This window comes from Monodon monoceros, unplaced genomic scaffold (assembly GCF_005190385.1).
Source record: "Monodon monoceros isolate NGI ecotype Baffin Bay Population unplaced genomic scaffold, NGI_Narwhal_1 Super_Scaffold_11, whole genome shotgun sequence".
Taxonomy (NCBI): Eukaryota; Metazoa; Chordata; class Mammalia; order Artiodactyla; family Monodontidae; genus Monodon; species Monodon monoceros.
The window spans coordinates 30,275,473-30,296,146 of NW_021703767.1; positions in this window are offsets into that span (position 1 = coordinate 30,275,473).

The window sequence follows — 20,674 nt, forward strand, 5'->3', positions numbered from 1 at the left end:
TATGGTTTCAAACATGTTTTGAAAGAATTAAAATATTAAGCTGGAATAATAAAACTGTGAGGGGGAATAATTTAATAATATCCTTAAATGTAAAGCTAATTCATTTAAAATGTAAATTTCAGTTGAACCAAGCCACAAGATTTATTCAGCAAAAGATCCATCAGGTGATTCCTCTAGTTCTACTTTTATGTAAACTTCCATTGCTTTATTGAATTTCAATGCCATTTCTACTTGACCCTTTTATACTGAAAGTGCAGTCAAAGGAAATGTGCAGGAGAGAGGAGACAAATCATGTCTTCATTTTCAAACCAGTACAGGCACACCTTGTTTTACTGTGCTTCCCAGATGTTGTTTTTTATAAATTGAAGGTTTGTGGCAGGGCTATGTCCAGCAAGTCTGTTGGCACCATTTTTCCAACAGCATTTGTACTTTGTGTCTCTCTGTCACATTTCAGCAATTCTCACAATATTTCAAACTTTTTCATTGTTATTATATTTGCTGTGTTAATCTGTGATCAGTAGTCTTTAATGTTACTATTGTAATTGTTTTAGGGCACCACAAATCGTGCCTGTATAAGATGGTGAACTTAATCAATAAATGTGTGTGTTCTGAGTGCTTGGCCTACCAGCTGTTCCCCTGTCTCTACAGCTCTCCTCAGGCCTCCCTATTTCCTGAGACATAATATTGAAATTAGGCCAATTAATAATCCTACAGTGACCTCTGAGTGTTCAAGTGAAAGGAAGAGTCACAGTCTCTCACTTTAAATGAAAAGCTAGAAATGATTAAGCTTAGCATTGAAAATCAGGATAGGCTGAAAGCTTGGCCTCTTGTGCCAAACAGTTAACCAAGTTGTGAATGCAAAGGAAAAATTCTTGAAGAAGATTGAAATTACTACTCCACTGAATACATGGATAATAAGAAAACAAAACAGACGTATTGATGGTTAGGAGAAAATTTTACTGGTCTGGATAAAAGATCAAACCAGCCACAACCTTCCCTTAAGCCAAAGCCTAATCCAGAATAAGGCCCTAACTCTTTTCAATTCTGCAAAGGCTGAGAGAGGTGAAAAGCTGCAGAGGAAAAGTTTGAAGCTAGCAGAGGTTGGCTCATGAGGTTTAAGGAAAGAAACCATGAACATAACACAGACCTGCAAGGTGAAGCAGCAAGTGTTGATGTAGAAGCTGTAGCAAGTTATCCAGAAGATCTAGCTAAGATAATGAATGAAAATGGCTGCTCTAAACCATAGATTTTCAATGTTGATGGAACAGCCTTATATTGGAAGAAGATGCCATCTAGGACTTTCATAGCTAGAGAGGAGAAGTCAATGCCTGGCTTCCAAGCTTCAAAGGACAGGCTGACTCTCCTGTTAGGGCCTAATGCACATGGTGACTTGAAGTTGAAGCCAGTGCTCACTTACCATTCCAAAAATTCTAGGTCTCTTAAGAATTATGCTAAATCTATTCTGCCAGTGCTCTAAAAATGGAACAACAAAGACTGGATGACAGCACATCTATTTACAACATGGTTTACTGAATATTTGAAGCCCACTGTTGGGATATATTGCTCAGAAAAAAGATTCTTTTGAAAATATGAGTGCTCATTGACAGGGCACCTGATCACACAAGAGTTCTGATGGAAATGTACACAAGATTAATGTTGTTTTCATGCCTGCTAACACAACATCCGTTCTGCAGCCCGTGGATCAAGGAGTAATTTTGATTTTCCAAGTCTTATTATTTAAGAAGTACATTTCGTAAGACTACAGCTACAGCAGATATTGATGCCTCTGTTGGATCTGTGCAAAGTAAATTGAAAACCTTCTGGAAAGGATTCACCATTCTAAACACCATTGAAAACATTCATGAAACATGGGAAATGGTCCAAACGACAACATTAACAGGAGTTTGGAAGAAGTTGATTCCAACCCTCACAGATGACTTTGAGGGGTCAAGACTTTAGTAGAGAAAGTCACTGCAGATGTGGTGGAAATAGCAAGAGAACTAGAATTAGAAGCGGAGTCTGAAGATGTGACAGTTGCTACAATCTCATGATAAAACTTTAATGAATGAGTTGCTTCTTATGGATGAGCAAAGAAAGTGGTTTCTTGAGATGGAATCTACTCCTGGTAAAGACGCTGTAAAGACTGTTGAAATGACAACAAAGGATTTAGAACATTACATAAACTCAGTTGATAAAGCAGCAACAGAGTTTGAGAGCATGGACTCCAGTTTTGAAAGAAGCCCTACTGGGGGTAAAATGCTATGAAACAGCATTGCATGCCCCAGGGAAATTTTTCATGAAAGGAAGAGTCATTCCATGCAGGAGACTTCATTATTGTCTTACTTTAAGAAATTATCACAGCCATCTCAATCTTCAGCAACCTCTACCTGATCAGTCAACAGCCATCAGCATCAAGACAAGACCCTCCACCAGCAAAAAGATTATGACTCACTGAAGGCTCAGATGATTGTTAGCATGTTTTAGCAATATTTTTTAATTAAGGTGTATACTTTTTCAGACATGATGCTGTTGCACATTATAGACTACAGTGTAGTGTAAACATAACTTTTACATGCACTGGGAAACAAAAAATTTTGTATGACTTGATTTATTGTGATATTTGCTTTATTGCTGTGGTCTGGAACCAAACCCACAATATCTCCGAGGTGTGTGCTTGTGTCTATGTGGTGCCTTCTACAATGCTTCTAAAACTTTAATGTGGGTTTGGATCACCTAGAATCTTGTTAAAGTGAAACTTCTGATTAAGTAGGTCTGGGGTAGAGATCTAAGGATCTGCATTTTAACCAGCTCCCAGGTGAGTCCCGTAGAACATCACTTTGAGTATGAAAGTGCTAGAGAATGATGACAGTGGGGAAAATCTAAACAATTCCAGTAATTGTAACATCTTCCTTGGAAAAAATAAGAAGAGAAAAAAAATCAAATTTAAACAACAATAAAAAAGATGTAGCATTAGAATAAACCCAGCAAACAGAATGCATCTTTAAAGGTCTCTGACGTTATTTCAAATCTAGAAGATTAAGACTAATGAATGCATTTGAGAAGCCAGAGCTGTGGTAATAGAACAAACCTTATATGGACTGTATCTGAGGGGTATCTAAACAGTTGTTTAATAATAATGATTCTGTGATACCAATAGTAAAGCTAATATTTTATAGCATCTGTACTGTCTACATTGTTTATTCATAGTTGACTTGGATTATAATTAACAGAAATCTGAACCATTGTGTTCTAAACTGTTCAACATCTGCCTCATGAACAAAAGATAATACTAGTAAAAAGATGAAATCAAAAACAAATTGAAAATGGGATATGATACCCTTCATATTTGACCAAGTAAATTTTGCTGTAGGACATAAATGTATTGGGATTCTGATGCAAATTATTCTTTATAAGACAAAGAAAAATAATGGAAGTAGTTCTCAAAGTAATGATTTAAGGCTTGAATTTTACATGTTTTCCAAGGGCCTTTATGACTATACATAATTCATGAATCTGTATTTCTGTAATGTTTGAGAGTTTTTTCCCCTGGAAGTGTTTTTTAATGATTAGGTCACATGGCCAGAACAGTCCTTTAATGTCCTTTAATGTCTCTTTTTTTCCTGGTTTATCATTTTTCCATTTTGCTTAAGAATACATTAGCCTTTGCTACATACCCTCAAAACATCTACTTTTGCAATCAGCTTGGAACAGAAAATGAACAGTGGGACCTAATTGAACATTATGTGTTTAACGTGGCTAAAATGAACAAAATTTTGAAATATAAAATGCATATACATACACACAATAAAGAGCAAAATGTGATCAGCACTAAATAGAGGAATGTATGCCAGCCGAACATATTTTGGTGTGTACCAAAAATACTTATTAAATATAAAAGATCTTGCTGTGCTGAAATGATCTAATGTTCCTATATAAGATGGAAGCAGTTTCACACTTTAAAATTTTGAACATTTTCACTTACAGATAGTTTACTTGACATGTTAGTATGGTTTTAATTTGAAAAAAATAGGTTTTTGGAGGCTTTCATTTAAAAAATTCTAGAAATTTAGATATAAATTCAATGTTGGTGGTCTTTGTTTTGCCTAGCAAATCATTACTACTGGTTATCATACCTGATACTGAAGACTTTCTAATTGTTTGATACTCACTTGGTAAATGGGGAAAAACAATCATTTCTGATTACATTGAATGAAAACATCTATGCGTACAGTGAATTTAAAAGATATGCTACAGAACAAACTACATATAAGTACTTTAATGCATTCTTAAAAGTTTGGTCTTGGTGACACTTTATTAACACAGGCTTTTTAAAATGGGAATTTGAAAAGAACTTTATTTTGTTTACTGCTCAGCCTTTTTTCCTGGGAGAGTTTCCCTATATTAATTGCTTCTGTGCTCAGATGCTTCTAATTATTAACCTGCAGGTGTCTCTAATCACTGTGTCTTCCAGCAGAGTTTTGTTTGAGGGCCATTAGCTGTGATGGTTAATTACAACACACTGTACCTAGTTTTGTGTACTGTTTGATCTTTCCGATGGCTTCCCAGACCTCAGAAAATAGTCATTGGCAATCATTTTCTGCAATTAACCACAGTGCTCTGTATCTCTCTCTCTGTTAATAAATTGGATTGGAGCGTATAGAATTATCCAAGAGCTAATTCTTAAAACTTGAGACTAAGCTCTAAGACATGCCTAATGATCCTTAGTCTCTAGGATATTCAAACCAAAGAATATAAATTTATTCCTACGTTTTAAAATCTGAAATCTGAGGTATGTATAAAAACATGTAGAGTCACTGAATCTTTAAGTGTTAAGCGTTCTTAGAAATACTCTAGTTCTTGCATTTTATTTATTTATTTATTTTAATATCTTTATTGGAGTATAATTGTTTTACACTGGTGTGTTAGTTTCTGCTGTATAACAAAGTGAATCAGCTATATGCATACGTATATCCCCATATCTCCTCCCTCTTGCATCTCCCTCCCACCCTCCCTATCCCACCCCTCTAGGGAGACACAAAGCACCGAGCTGATCTCCCTGTGCCATGCAGCTGCTTCCCACTAGCTGTCTATTTTACATTTGGTAGTGTATATATGTCAGTGCTACTCTCTCACTTCATCCCAGCTTAGTTCTTGCATTTTAAAATGAGAAAAGCATAGTTGCAATAGACTTCTGCCTAAAAGAGACTTTTCTATTTCTGAGCCTCATCTGCTACATGTCTGACCACTTACTTCCCATGTGCCACTTTCAAAAATTTCAGGAATATGTCAAGTTGGAATAATGTCAATATTAGAAATATCCTGCTGCAAAATTATTCTAGAACTACAGACTATGTGTCTACCATTTCAAATCAGAATAAATTACATGTTGAATAAAAATCAACATGCAAATAAAGATGTTCATAGGTCAATAGTTTGCTCCTACTCAGAGTGCTTATTTGGATCTCTGAATATGTCTTTTGACCCAGACGTGGCATCTAAATGGGGCACTATGATTATGGCCCTGAATACGGCAGAAAGCATGGAGGCAAGGCCTGATGTGTGATCAAACATAACTCTGTCTGCTGGTTTTCATGCCCACCCTTGTAATTACTATTTGGTTTGACTTAGCAGGATTACCAGGGCATTTGTTGTGTGGCAGGTTGGTTTTCTTCGTGGGCAATATTTATTTTGTTTTGTTTTTGATTTGTTGGTTGTAGGTTTGGGTTTTGTTATTGCTGTTGCTGTTAGTTAGAAACGCTTCTAAAAATAAGCAGAGTAAGTCACAAAGAGAAAGACAAATACCATATGATATCATTTATAGGTGGAATCTAAAATACAACACAAATGAACCTATCTATGAAACAGAAACAGACTCACAGACATAGAGAACAGACTTGTGGTTGCCAAGGGGGAAGGAGAGTGGGGAGGGAAAGACTGGAAGCTTGGGATTAGCAGATGCAAACTAGTATATATAGGATGTATATAAACAACAAGGTCCTACTGTATAACACAGGGAACTATATTCAGTATCCTGTGATAAACCATAAAGGAAAAGAATATGAAAAAGAATATGCATATATATGTATAACTAAGTCACTTTGCTGTACAACAGTAACTAACACAACATTGTAAATCAACTATACGTCGATAAAATTTAAAAAATAATCTTGGAATTAACAGTACAAATTCTTGTAGAGGAGAAATACATGTACTGGTAGTCTATCACATTCAAAATCAGAATTATCATAACCTATGAGGTTACATAGCTTCATTTTTCTGCCTGGATTTTACCTCCAGATACAAAGTTAATCTTCAGTACATTTGAAAATACAATATCATCACTCCTCCCTCACAAATAACTCACTTTTCCCTCCACAACACCGCCCTCACCTTTGCTGCTGCCAGCCACCCTATATTTCAAACAGAGTATCAAAATAGCTTTTAAAAACATTTTGCATTTGTTTTCCTTGAAAATAGCATTCGTATTTTTAGCACTTTCGGCGTCTGTTACCTATAACATGCTAAGCAAAAAATACCTTCAAGTAACAAAAATTAAAATTAGGAAAAATAATTCTGATATAAATTTTAAAATAAGGTATGATTATATGATTTTCAAAACTTATTAAGACCTTTCTGGGAAAATAAGTTACTTGTATTAATTTATTAACAATTATTTACTGCATTTATTAATTGTTAAAATTTTCTGCCATCTATGAATTTGAAAGAAATTTATTCTTTCTATGCTAGGAAACTAAAGTTGTATTACACTGGAAACTCAACTCTTGCATAGAAGCTCTAGGCTACTCTGCCAATGAAGGAGAATTTTGATGATGAATGACTCTTAAACATGATACTTCAAACAGGGTTGGGTTCACAGTCTTAATTGGTTTCCAGTATCAATTTGTTTTGTCCGTGTTAAGGAAACTCATATCTGTAAAAGGATATTAACCTGGAGTTCTGCCTACAGGAAGGAGAATGGCCTCTTTTGTTTACATAATCCCAATCAAAAATATTATCATCACCCATTAGATTACCTATTTTAGGGTTGCTCTAAATTTTATAAAGCCTTTATCAGCCATATTATAATGAGTTCAAAGGAAACAATTCAGTCTTCCTGAAATAATTGCCTAGAATCATGAAAGATCACGTGTAATTTATCATATGTATAATTTACTCCATAATACATATAAATATAAATGGCTGAATTAAAATCATCATTGAAAATTTCTTGTATATTGTTTTTAAATTTATTGTGTAAGTCTACAACGCCAAATTCATTACTTCATTGGCTTGCAAGAGGAAAACTATTATAAGTATGTAAGAAATCTTAAAATAGTATTGAAACATATTTCTAATCACTTTACACCACTATCATGTTCACATTTTGTGATTTATATAAATGATCCTAAATTTTGTAGTCATTAGCAAAGCCCTCTAATATGCTAGGAAAACAATCTACAGACCTGTTATCTCAGTTCTTTATTCTAATCTTCCTGAATAATGAGGTGACTTCAGTATATTAATAGTATCATTTTCTGGTTTTTATCCTGAACAGAGGCATATGATAGAAACCATTTATCTCAAACCAATTTAGTATCACACTGTAGATGACAGTAAATGGAAGAAGTCTTGTATTATGATTTATTTCATGCCATATGATCTAAGGTTGCTAACTATCCATTTACTTTATCTGGTGTCTAATACTAGATTGCCTAATTAAATTCTGGTGTCCAAAGAGTAGCTATTATCAAACCAATGGTTTCCTAAGATTGTTAAAAATATTCAGTGTAGAGTTTGTGATGGAACTTGTTGTTCAACAATGTTCTCTTTCAAGATTGCATTAGAGAGTTCTGCTTAAGAGAGTCTTGGATTTAATTATTCAAGTTGAAGCTATATTCAGGCTATGGGGCAATGCAATGAGAAGAATTCAACTTTAGAGCTAGACACCAGCTGATTTTAAATGATCCAGTATATATTGTCTTTTGTTAACTTTAGCACATCCATAATAATTAATAAACATTTATCAACCCTCTGTATGAGCACAGTAGGGGATTTAATGATCTCTTCTTGCTTAGTATGGCCATAAACAACATTATGAATCATCTAAGTGGCACATATTTTTTAATGATAGATAAAACCTTCTGATTAGGAATTAAGTTTCAATTCATCATTATTCTGTCTTAAGCTATAACAATTACAAATACGGAGTAAGTACAAATTATCTCCATTGTCAGTTAATGAAATTTAATCTAATATAATATATTTTAAGAGAATTGTAAGAATTGATAAGATTTTATGTAGAAACATGCAAAATTAAAAGTTCTTTTTTGTTACTGTGTCTTCAAACATTTTTGAGAACCTATTACCCGCTAAACTGTGTTGGACATCAGGGATACAAAGATAAGAGAATCCCTGTTTTCATGGAACTCACTTTCTAGTAGGGTGGATGGCTCTGGGGAGAACCAACCACAATGCTGTTACGACTGTAGAGAACTGTAGCAGAGAAGCCTTTCCAGAAGGACAGCTGGTATGTCAAATCAGGATGTACTAAACAGGCCTCCCTTAAGACCATGACCTCTGTTAGCTTCGGTTCTCAGCTTTGTGATCCAGGAACAAGTTGTCTACAACTAAAAGATCAAATCAAGGGAATGGATTTTTACTTAGCAAATTACTAGAAACGTAGAGCTGTTGCAGTTTTTTCATGTTATTATTCATAATACTTTCCTATTTTCTATTTTAATCTTTCCTAGTTTTAATTCTAATATCATTGCCTATCTAGGAAGGCAAAAACATTATATCCAAATGGGAGATGGCTGTAGGGAATGCCTCACCCCGTCACATCTCCCCAAATAGAAATGATAAATATGATAAACTTCCTGCCAATGGCATAAAGAGGGTGAAATAAAAGCACAGAGAAGAGATAACATCTTTTTGAGAAGGTCTGGGTCAATGGAGTTGAGTCAAACACCTAATTTAATTCTATTAAATACACAATTGATATAAGTAAACCTGAAACTCAAGAGCAAAAATGATAGAAGAAATGTGTGACTGATTTTAAGGCTTTCTTGAGACTTGGAGCCACACAGAAAATACTGACTAGCCAACACCTAGTGGATTCCATTTGGTTTGTATAAACAAACTATATACATAGATATATGTATGTATTTGTATATATTTAATACTGTTCCTAGTGGGTGATTTTAATAATTTTTATGGGTAATTTTGACTGTATTCATTTTTTTCCTTAAAAAGGGACTTTAAGAACTTAAGCTTTAGTAAGCTTCAATATACAATATCATCTTTAGAGAAAAGGTGACTTTTGAATTGAGTCTGGGGCATTCATGAAATTTTGCTAGCTCAAAAAGGCAAAAGGCCACGTCAGGTTGATGAAGTACATTCTTTATCAAACAAATATAAAAAAGATTTGTCTAGAGACTATAGAATTTCAACGGTCAAACTATACAGAAATAAAGCTGGTATGAAAATCACCATAATTTATCAATATCAGAGTTATTAATAAGCGAGTCAGACCACCATTCCTACTCAAACTATCCCAGGATGTGTATTATCTAAAAATATCAGTGTTCACGCACTTGTACATTCACTGTCTATAATTACTCCATCACAAAAATAGAACTCAAATTAGAGGCTGTATGCAAACCACCCTTGAGTGCAAAGGCCAGAGAAGACAGAATAAAGTGGCTGGTACTTGTGAACTATATCAGATACCTCTTAGTGCCATCTTAGAACCTCTTAGCAGGATCTCTCTGAGACCACTGGACACTATATCACTCCAGATACTGTAACTACCTACTTTGCATTGGCCAACATGACTGCATCTTTCTTCATGCCCACATGGTACATCTAGCCTTCCTCCCTGATGCTTTCTTATTGCTTCTGAGACATGAGATATCATGGGACACATTAGAGATGTTTGCATGCAACCTAGCAGTGTGTGTGTTTGGGTCCGGGGAGGGTGTGTTAATAGCCATGAAGCAAACCTGTGACAATTGAAATGGGAAATGACAGATGCATTTTTCTCCTTTCTTTACCCCAAGGTAGACTGAGATGTAGTAGTTCATGCTGCCTCTTAAAAAGGGCAAAATTGTGCTTGATGCAAAGTGTAAGGAGTTGGCAAAGCGCCTCCATGTTTTTGCTCTCCCCCCCTTCCTTTTTCCCTCATTGTGACTTCCTTGGAGGAGCACTTCCTAATATAGGAATACTATAGTATTTGTATTATAGTATTAGTATAGGAATACTCATACCTAATATAGTATTAGCACACAAGTTTTTGTGTGTCTGTGCCCTAAGGGCTAAGAGAATAACCTATTACAAAAAAATTCTTATCTAGACCCTGTAGATTATGGATCCTTTTTATTTAAGCACCCAAGGTTCTGTAAAACCAATGACAAATACTTCTTCAAAACTATTTATATTAAGTTTGAAGGGGTAAACTTTTAGCAGACCTCAGCCTTCCATCTCTTTAAAAAGATAAAGATAAAAAAACAAAATTCCTGGTCCCAAACACAATAAAGAATAGTAAGCCCTGTCTCTGAATTTATGGGCTTATATCTGGAGCACAGTCCTCTGGCCACTTGAGAAGTATGGAATGTCAATATTTCTTCTTTGCACTTTTATACACGGCATAAGAATGACAACTGTCTCAAAGAACATCCCCTAAGACTTTTTCTATCCAAATTTCATTTTTTTTCATGTCTTTCCAATTCAGTTTCTCTTGGGAAGTCTATACTTTTAACTATGCCCCCTCTCCTTAAAACTCTTACCTTTTGATTTTTGTATACTTCTGAATAGTCTACTGGCATTCCCACTTCCTTTTGTCTCTTAACTTGGATGTATTTAAATACTTACTTATTCAGTTTTTTCTTCCAACACTGATTTCCATCAAAAGCCCAACCAATCATATGGCTCTAATATCTACAACTTTCAGCCTGATTGTCCCAATACAGCCTCAATAGTCACGTATTATCACTTGCTTGTGCAACTTAGACATTTCACACTTTGACATTCCTCAGAATTTACTAGCCCATCATCATTTTTATCGTGCATCACCCAAAGTTTTATTTAGCTCCCAAATGTAATATCTTTGTTTGTTATTGCTATTCTCTGTATTTCTTACGAAAGCCACATTGAATTGTTTCTGGTTACTCAGTTTCCTTCCATTTCTATTCAACCCAATTCTCAACATGTCTTTTAGACACACACCTTCTTTTCCATGATCACTTAAATGACTCTAGTCCAGACCATCATCACATCAGTGCTGACTATTGAAATGGATTTCTAAACACTATTCCATCTAATCAGTCATCACACTACTGTTGGACTTAAATGTGGAGTTTGTCATTATTCTGCTTGAGAGATGACAATAGTTCTCCATGTTGCATCCATTTTTTTCTGCCTAACTTTCAGAAGTACAATTAAAACATTTAAGCAGACATTTCAATATTCATTTATTCATTCCTATATTAATTTGTTCAAAATACATGTGGCAAGTCATGTGCTTGTGGCTAACACAGTTTTTTTCCCTAGAGACTCTTAAAATCTCATAGGTGGAAAGGGATAGTAAAAATATAATTGCCGTAATGTAGGTTAAATGCTATCTACCTTAGGTGGATGCTGTAAATATGGGGTTAAGGGAGAAGAGGGTTAGAGAGTTAAGACAGCTTCTTAAGGAAAGCTTCATTTCATCAAATACAAAAGGTGAATAGAAGTTAGCAAGTAAAAGGGAAGTGAGGAATTAGGGAGTGGTACTAACAAAACGTTTAGAAGTCAGGAGAGAGCAGGTGAGTTCATAAAACTGAAATGTAATATGGACAAGCCATAAAGTGGTAGGTGAGGGTGTGGTGAAAGGTGAGACTAGAGAGGAAGGAAAGTACTAGGCCTGGGCTGTCTGACATGGTGGCCCCCAGCCACATGTGGCTACTTAAATGTAAGCTAATTAAAATTAAGTATTTCATTCCTCAGTCACACGTAAGAAGCACATTTGAAATGCTTCATAACCACACGTGGCTTGTAGCGACCATATTGGACAGAGCAGAAATATCATAGGACGTTTTATTGGGCAGTACTCGTCTAGGTCTTGGAAGGTGTACTAAGGTTTTCTTAAGGAGCAACTATCTGTAATGGCTGATGGGTTTTAAGTAGTAGTGTTTCCTTCAAAATTATCTCTTTAAAAAGAAAGGTATGACATTTTATTTGTTAATGTGCACTCTTTGAATACTAGTGAGGTTGCTCTGCCTTTGCTTCAGGAAGCATTTTTTTTAAGGATTGATGTAGTAAGAAAAGCACTGGACTAGATTTCAGTCTAAAAATTAGCCATGTGATCCTAGGGAATCACCTGGCTTCGAGGCTTCTTTGCTTTTTTCAGTTTGAAGTAAGTTAGGGAAACAAATATCATATGATATCACATATCTGTGGAATCTAAAAAAATGGTACAAATGACCCTATTTACAAAACAGAAATACAGTCACAGATGTAGAAAACAAACTTATGGTAACCAAGGGGGAAACAGGGGGCGGGAGGGATAAATTGGGAGATTGGATTGACATATACACACTACTATATATAAAATAGATAACTAATAAGAACCTACTGCATAGCACAGGGAACTCTACTCAATACTCTGTAATGGCCTATATGGGAATAGAATCTAAAAAAGAGTAGATATATGTATATGTGTAACTGATTCCCTTTGCTATACAGCACAAACTACCACAACACTGTAAATCAATTTTACTCCAATAAAAATTAATTTAAATAATAAATAAGGGCATTAAGCTGCCACACCCACTTGTTCTTACCACTTGGCAATAATTTAAAATAAAATAAATGAAATTAAAAATGAATTTTTAAAGGGGTTAGAACCTTTTCTCAAAGTAGCCTCAACTGAGCCCAAAGGTGTAATGGAGGTGTCAGAGACAACACAGTGGCACATGGTGTTGGAATGGTGATGGGATGGTCTTAACCCTCTGCTTTCTCCACCCATCTCCACACTTCAGTGAAAGAAGCTTGGGTTATTACATTGAGATTGCTAGTATTGCTGCATTAAGAACTATTCTGCTACTAAAACCAATAAACCCAGTTCTCTCCAAAATCTTTTCTGAGATACTCTGGTTCAAGGAAACCTGGATTCCAGCACCAATATTCCCCTGCAGTCAAATTATGGGTAAACTCAAGTGCATGCTTTCTATCTGGTGCATTTATTTGTCAAACCTCAGGAAGCCATATTAGGCATGTAACCTCAGGCTGAGAGTCTTGTAATACTCCCACTCCGATTACTAACTGTATAAGATGGAACTAGTGAGTAATTTGAGGGAGAAAGTATTGTTTACCTAAGAGATCAAATCCTGAGTGTTGGAAGTTCTAACAATCAATTATATCTAAAAGTCTATAACTATAGATTTATATTCCTCTGACACTAGGGAATTCAAAATATTTTGTTGACTTTACCTACATTCAAATCAAAATAGTATGGTTACTGGATAGTAAGATCCCAAACAAAAGCTTGTAGGTGAATCTAGTTAAGTACTATGATGGTGAACATCAGTAGAACCAGAGTTAACACTGATTTTCTAATATCCTAATCAGAAAATGGGTATGAAAATCTAATTAGGGCTTCCCTGGTGGCGCAGTGGTTGGGAGTCCGCCTGCCGATGCAGGGGGCGTGAGTTCGTGCCACGGTCCGGGAGGATCCTGCGTGCCGCGTAGCGGCTGGGCCCGTGGGCCATGGCCGCTGGGCCTGCGCGTCCGGAGCCTGTGCTCCGCAGCAGGAGAGGCCACAGCAGTGAGAGGCCCGCGTACCACAAAAAAAAAAAAAAAAAAAAAAATCTAATTAAAATAATTATGAATATGAATTAGATAAAATTTTATAACTTCAACCAAACTAATACATGTACTCCATCAGGATTATAACTGAAGCAATATATGGGAAGAATTGTGTTATCTAGGTTTTGTTTACCAAATAACATGGCAATCTTTACCGTTTATAAATCACCATCTACACATCACTCTAAAAAAATGCCTTTGATTATCTCACACCACTGGAGGACTTTGGCTCTAGTTTTTAATCAGTTCCAGTAAGAGTTAAGGAAGCTGATTTATTGGCTCATTTCTGGTGTGAATGTTCACATGTGTGTAATGTTTAAAGTCCTCTAATCTCTGTGGAGCCTCTTTAGTTCAGACTTCCTCCAGAAAATATTATCTGTTGACTAATAACCTTTAACATAAAAGCTAGTTTTTCCTGGATCTTGTAATCCCCTCAAAAGTTGACAGATTGTTTGGTCAGAATTTTGAGAAAGTTCTTCATCATTTTTATTCATTCTTCACACTGTTTATACACTTCAGTGGCTCCTCTGTTGGAGCCAGGCCTACACAACTTCCTATGAGCTTCTCCAAATCCTAGCTGTGCCCCCAAGGTTTGACGGATGCTAGGTGTTGAGAATCTGGTTCGTATTTACAGTGATAGAGAGAAGCCTTTACTGAGCCAAACTGCTGACTGAGATTGGACTGGCTCACTTGTTCAGTGTAGGCATTGTGGCAGGTTTTTTCAGTCTTGGAATTTGATCTCAAAGTAACTCATGGGAAAGATATTTGAAATGAGGCATTTTTAAAAAAAGATTTGTAGCTTGTTATGGTACAGGATCCTAAAGAAATGGATATCAAGAGATGTTTGGGAGAGACCTATGTGGGATATTAAAAAAATCATAGACCAGGATAATCAAGGACCACTACAATTAGAAGGTCGCTTTCCTGTAGTAGGAACTACAGGGAGCAAAATGGAAAAAAATCACTCTAAAATATGCTGATGAAATACAATGAAAACTTTTAATTTTTTGTTCTTTTGCGGTACGCGGGTCTCTCACTGTTGTGGCCTCTCCCATTGCGGAGCACAGGCTCCAGACGTGCAGTCTCAGCGGCCATGGCTCACGGGCCTAGCCGCTCCGCAGCATGTGGGATCTTCTCGGACTGGGGCATGAACCCGTGTCCCCTGCGTCACCAGGCGGACTCTCAACCGCTGCGCCACCAGGGAAGCCCAAACTTTTAATATTTTACAGTCAGCATATTAACACATGGAAATAAAATCAGTAACTCCATTTAATAGTGTTATTGTTATAATAATAGCAATTATAATCATGCAACAAATATTTATTGAGTATATATTGTGTGCCAGGCATTGTTCTAGGTACTGGGGAAAAAGAAAATAGATGAAAATCCCTGCCCCCGTGCAGATTACACTTTACTAGGGAAGACAACAAAAGACACTTTTGTAAACTATAATGCTACATAGTGGTAATGGAAAAATAATTTTAAAAGGAAAAGGGAAAAGGGAGTGATCAGAGTGAGGGTTTTGGGTTTTGTTTTGTTTTTCAATTTTGAATAGGATGGTCAGGGAGTCTGTCTACCAAAGGATGACATTTGAGGAAGAAGACGAAGGAGCCGAGGTAGCAAACTTAGGGCAGAGTGCTCCAAGCAGAGGGAACGACAGATTCCAGTTCCCTGAGAAAGAAGTGGGAGTGGAGTAGGAGAAGAGAGGGAACAAGGGACTGAATAAAAAAAGGGCCATCTAGGGCACTGTAAGGGCTTTGCTTTTACTCTGCCTACAATAGGAAGTCATTTAAGGATGCTGAGCCAAAGATTACCATCATCTGAATTACTATTTGACAGGATCACTCTGCGTTGGGAACCGAAGGAGCCGAAGGAAGCAACAGAGAGACCAGTCAGGAAGATGTTGTAAGAATCCATGAGAAATATGATGGTGGGTTACTGAACTATTAACACATGCTAGACATTGCACCAAGAAAGTTATACACATCTCAATTCTAACTACAGTCTAATAAAGATAGATATTATTGCCATCTTTTTTTTTAAGCGTATTGAGGCTCAGAAGAATGAAATCAACAAACATGCTTAGTACATTGTACAGTCAGGATCTGAAGCCAGTGTTTTCTGTTTCCAGAGTCTACAGGATTCACCACTACACTTTATTACCTAACATCAGGTGAAAACCACTATTACACTAAATCGTTTTAAAGTGGGACTATCATGGGTGTTTTGCCCCCATCATGAGTAAGTATTCTTAAGAGTTGGTCCTTCCTTTGTTCTAGACTAGCCTTTCCCAAGGTTTTGATATAGGGCTTGGAAATATGTTAGGATGATTTCTAGTTATTTCATATTTTTGTTGCTATAGTGAACTAAATATTTTCTATCATATTTGTGTGATCATTTATAATATTACTTTTTCTATACTGTCCTTATAACTCTGCCACTTACTGGACACTCCAACCAGTTTCAGTAAAATATTTTTTTCATTAATTATTTTGTGTTATCTAAGCAGAAACTATCATTAAACAATGACAATGCTGTGTGTTTCTTTTTACAACTTGCCTGTCTTATTTATTCCTTGCACTGGTAAGTCAGTGACAGTAGCATCCTTATCTCATTGCTCACCTTAGTGGTAATTATTTCTAATACTTTACTATTAAATATGATGTTTGCTGAAGGTTTCTGATGGATACTCTTTATCAGATCAAGGCAACCCTTTCTTTTCCAAGTTTGCTAAGCAATTTTGAAAGTCTGGAATGGGTTTTGAATGTTATCAAATGCTTTTTTTGACATCAGTCAAAGTCTCATGGTTTATTTTTTCACTTTTTACTCATTAATATGACTGATGAAATGTATATAACTCCTAATATTTAGCCACCTTTATATACCTCATGATATATTTTTTTAACATCTCTGGATTTTATTTGCTAGCACTTCGTTTAGAATTTTATACTTATCTTCTTAATTCACATGAGTAATCTTCATAATATTGAACAATAGATTTCCTTTGTGCTAATATTTGTTATTAAGAATCTACTATTTTGTAGACTAAGTTGGAGAGATCTCTATATTTTTCTATGCTCTGGTCCAGTTTGAATAACTTAGGAATCATTAGTTTTGATTTTTAATAAAAATCAAAGTAAAACCATTAGAACTTAACATCTTTTAGGATTGGATAGCTGACTCCTTTTTAATGTTTTCTGTGATTGTAGGTCTGTTGGTTCTTTCACCTCTTCTTGAGTTGATGTGGATATTAAAATGCGAGAATTATGACAGGAGTGATGTTGGAGGGAGGGAGAGTGTTTGAGTAGGCTCCAGTTGATAGTATTTTAAGACGCTAAGAGAATGACAGAAAGGTCCCAGGATGACCAAAACAACTGTTGGTGGATGGTTAGATTTAATGGTATAAGCTTCATAAAACTAAAAGAAATTGGGGAGGAAGAGGAGAAATCATGGTCCAGATCTCGCTGGGGACGCCATCTAAAGCACCTTGAGCTCAAGAAAGAAGTTTGTGGGAGACGAAATTTCCTCCACTTAGCAGGGTATCAGCAGAAGCAATATTCTCACCAGAAATAGCTATTTTAGTTCTGTAACATTCAGAGAAGAAGGTGATGACCCCGAAGGATTTGGGTGATGGTTGGGGCGCGCATGAGTTCCAGAGAGTGCAATAGAAGGGACTGGGGGTCAGGAGAGGTAAAAGAGTTGGTGAGTTTAAAGTATGTGCATATAGGGATGAAAGTCTCTGTGTTGGAAGATGACCTGGGAGCTGAGCTTCTGGTGACATGGATGGGATCATACCTGATAGATTTTTAGGAAGAGTGTGACAATGAAGCTATAAATATTGGCATTTTTAAAAGGGATACAGAGGTGGGAAATGTTTTGTAGGACATGGAGGACTCTGCTTCAGCCTCTGGTTTAGTCCCCCAGTCCCTGGGTGGAGACCACAAAAGGGAGGAGGACCAACCATACACAAAGATCTGTGCTCCTAGGCAACTTCACCAAGATCATTTATGGCTGTCTTGAATCTCTGCGATATGACTTTCTACAAGCACGATACATCCTCCACTGTAGCATTCTGGTTTCTTGGACTCTGACTTCAGTTATTTTGACCTCTTGTCCTCTCTGCCTATAGTCATCACCATAATCTCAAGTCAAGCGTTCTACTCTTAGCTGTCATTTTCTATCTGTCCTGTACACTCCATCTACAGCCCAGATGAAAGCAAAAATTCCAGTTCTTTCAGGTTTTCAATTCGTTGTCTGACACTCCAAACTGCCTTCAATTCTCTCCTTACTTGACTGAAATTTCCTTCTCTAACATAGTAATCAGTCCCTCAAATACATCCTCTCCTGGTTTACCAAGTTTTCTTTCATCTGCCCTACTCATCTGGCAAAAACACAGCTCTTGCTAAATTCTTCACTTAGTCTTCACCTGCATAGTTGGAGAGAAACACACAATCAGACTGGCTTGACACATTTTAGATTCATGACCAATTACCTCCAATGGAGCCAAAAACTCCTCCTCCATTTCTTGAGCCAATTCATTTTCTCTCTTTACAAGATGAAGATTTCAAACCTTTCCCACTCTCCTCAAACCTATATGAGCTCCTCTTCCCTCCTTCTCGAAGCTGGTTATTTTGCTTGTTAATTCATTGAAGAAATATAAGCAATTGGAGAATTTCCACATGCCCCAACAGCTCTTCAACCTACCTTCCTCTTTACCTGTATACTATGACCAACCTCCTACCTCAAAAGGTAACTATTCTGGTTTCTGTCTAAGATCATCTCTAATTAAAACACTGGACTCTGTCCCATCCCTAGGTAGATCTGACAGTTTTGTTAATTAAATTTTAAAATTTGGCTGCCTTTTTGAAAATATATAATAAACATTATCCTTTGATTTATTTTTGCAATGCTTTCACAGTTTGACCAGACACTTGCATGCATGAATTCATTTCTATATCATTTGAGAGGAGAAGGATAATCAAGGTAACCTTAAAGATAGGAAAGAAAATATCGCTCAAAATCATAATAATGTCTAACTGAACATACTGATTCGTTCCTCATGAACTCTTTCAACTAGCTCATTTTTATAAGGAAAAATTAAGTAATTATCCCAGTATATGAACCTACAAGTAGATAAAGGGTTCTGTCTAACTTATATGAAAAAAGTTAAATTTTTCAACAGTAGGGATTAGTAAAGAATTCCCTTGAGCAGTGGTTTTTCTTTTAGAGGTCTTGGTCTATACTTTGTTATTTAGGGAATAGTGCGTCCATTATGTCTCAGGAGAAAAATCCCTTTCTCCTCTTTCACTAAACTTATTACCATACTTGCATGACAACTTGCTAATTCAATGCATTTCAGATTCCATTAGGCTTTTCGTATACAAATATGTTTTTGGCATGTTTGATATTTCGAAATTTCATCTCTGTGGATCAAAAATGTGATAATTGAATTACCTAGCAAATTGATATTTCTGTAGATCCGTTGTCTTCTTAAACTAATAAATGCCTGTTTAAATCATAGATGCCTGTGATTTAGTATATCTTACTATCTTGGATTGGTATGTCAAAATAAGGAATATTATTGTTTTGATGTATTTTTGTAGGTAATGTAATCTCCAATTATTATTATATAATTTTCTTCCAATTAAAGAATGATGCATGGTGTCTTAAAAAACAGATCTATTTATACTACTGTGTTTGGCCTGCCATTAGCAGTGTTGTCTTATGAAAGAGATCTCTGCGAATGAAATATTTTATGATTTGTGCTGAAGTAGTCATAGTAAATTATCATAGCTAGTTTGCATTTGAATAGTTTAGCCTTCTGAATTGCTTACTAACTAAAAGTGCTTCTCGTCAATTTTAGTCTTGTTCATAGATATGAAAACTTTTCTCAGTACATCAGAGTCAGAGTTTCTGGAGAAAACATGCTCATCCAACTCTAGTCACTTAATTTTTTTCTGAATCATTTGACAGGGTGGACTTAATCCAACTGAATTAACTCAGAGAAACCCAGTTTTTTCAGTTCAACCAAAACAAATGGAATTGCAATTGTGTGGAAGAATTGGGATATTCTTCTTTTACTTAACTTAGTTTTGTTTTTTGTCCTTTTAGAATTATATTAAAAATGTTATGTTAATTCTTTTCATAATGAGGTCGCTAGTAAAAATTAAAACTCTGAAAGTGAAAAAATAGACTTTTAGCTCCAAATTGCAGTATCCCTGCCATAGAAAAATATTTTTTATTCTTCGTTCATTTTTTCCATTTCCTACACGTCATCGTCATTTTTATCTTCCTTCTCCTTTATTTATTCTCTTCTTTTTTACATAAATTTATTTTTATTTTTGACTGTATTGGGTCTTCGTTGCTGTGAGCAGGCTTTCTCTAGTTGTGGCAAGCGGGGGCTACTCTTCGTTGCGGTGCGCAGGCTTCTCATTGCGGTGGCTTCTCTTTTTGCGGAGCACGGGCTGTAGGCGCATGGGCTTCAGTAGTTGTGGTGTGCAGGCTCAGTAGTTGTGGCACATGGACTTAGTTGCTCTGTGACACGTGGGATCTTCCTGGACTAGGGCTCTAACTCATGTCCCCTGCATTGGCAGGTGGAGTCTTAACCACTGTGCCACCAGGGAAGTCCCCATCTCTTCTCTTCTTGAAATATCTCAGTGACCAATTAAATTTTCTAATGTGTTGGCCCTGATACTATTTAGCTTTAAAAAGTAAACATAAAAAATACATTTACTAAACAAATCTCTCAAGTAAAATAAATATGTGCTCTTGGTAGTATGAAAAATATCCACTTGATATTTTTCCCTAATCAAAATGCATTGTACCCAAATAA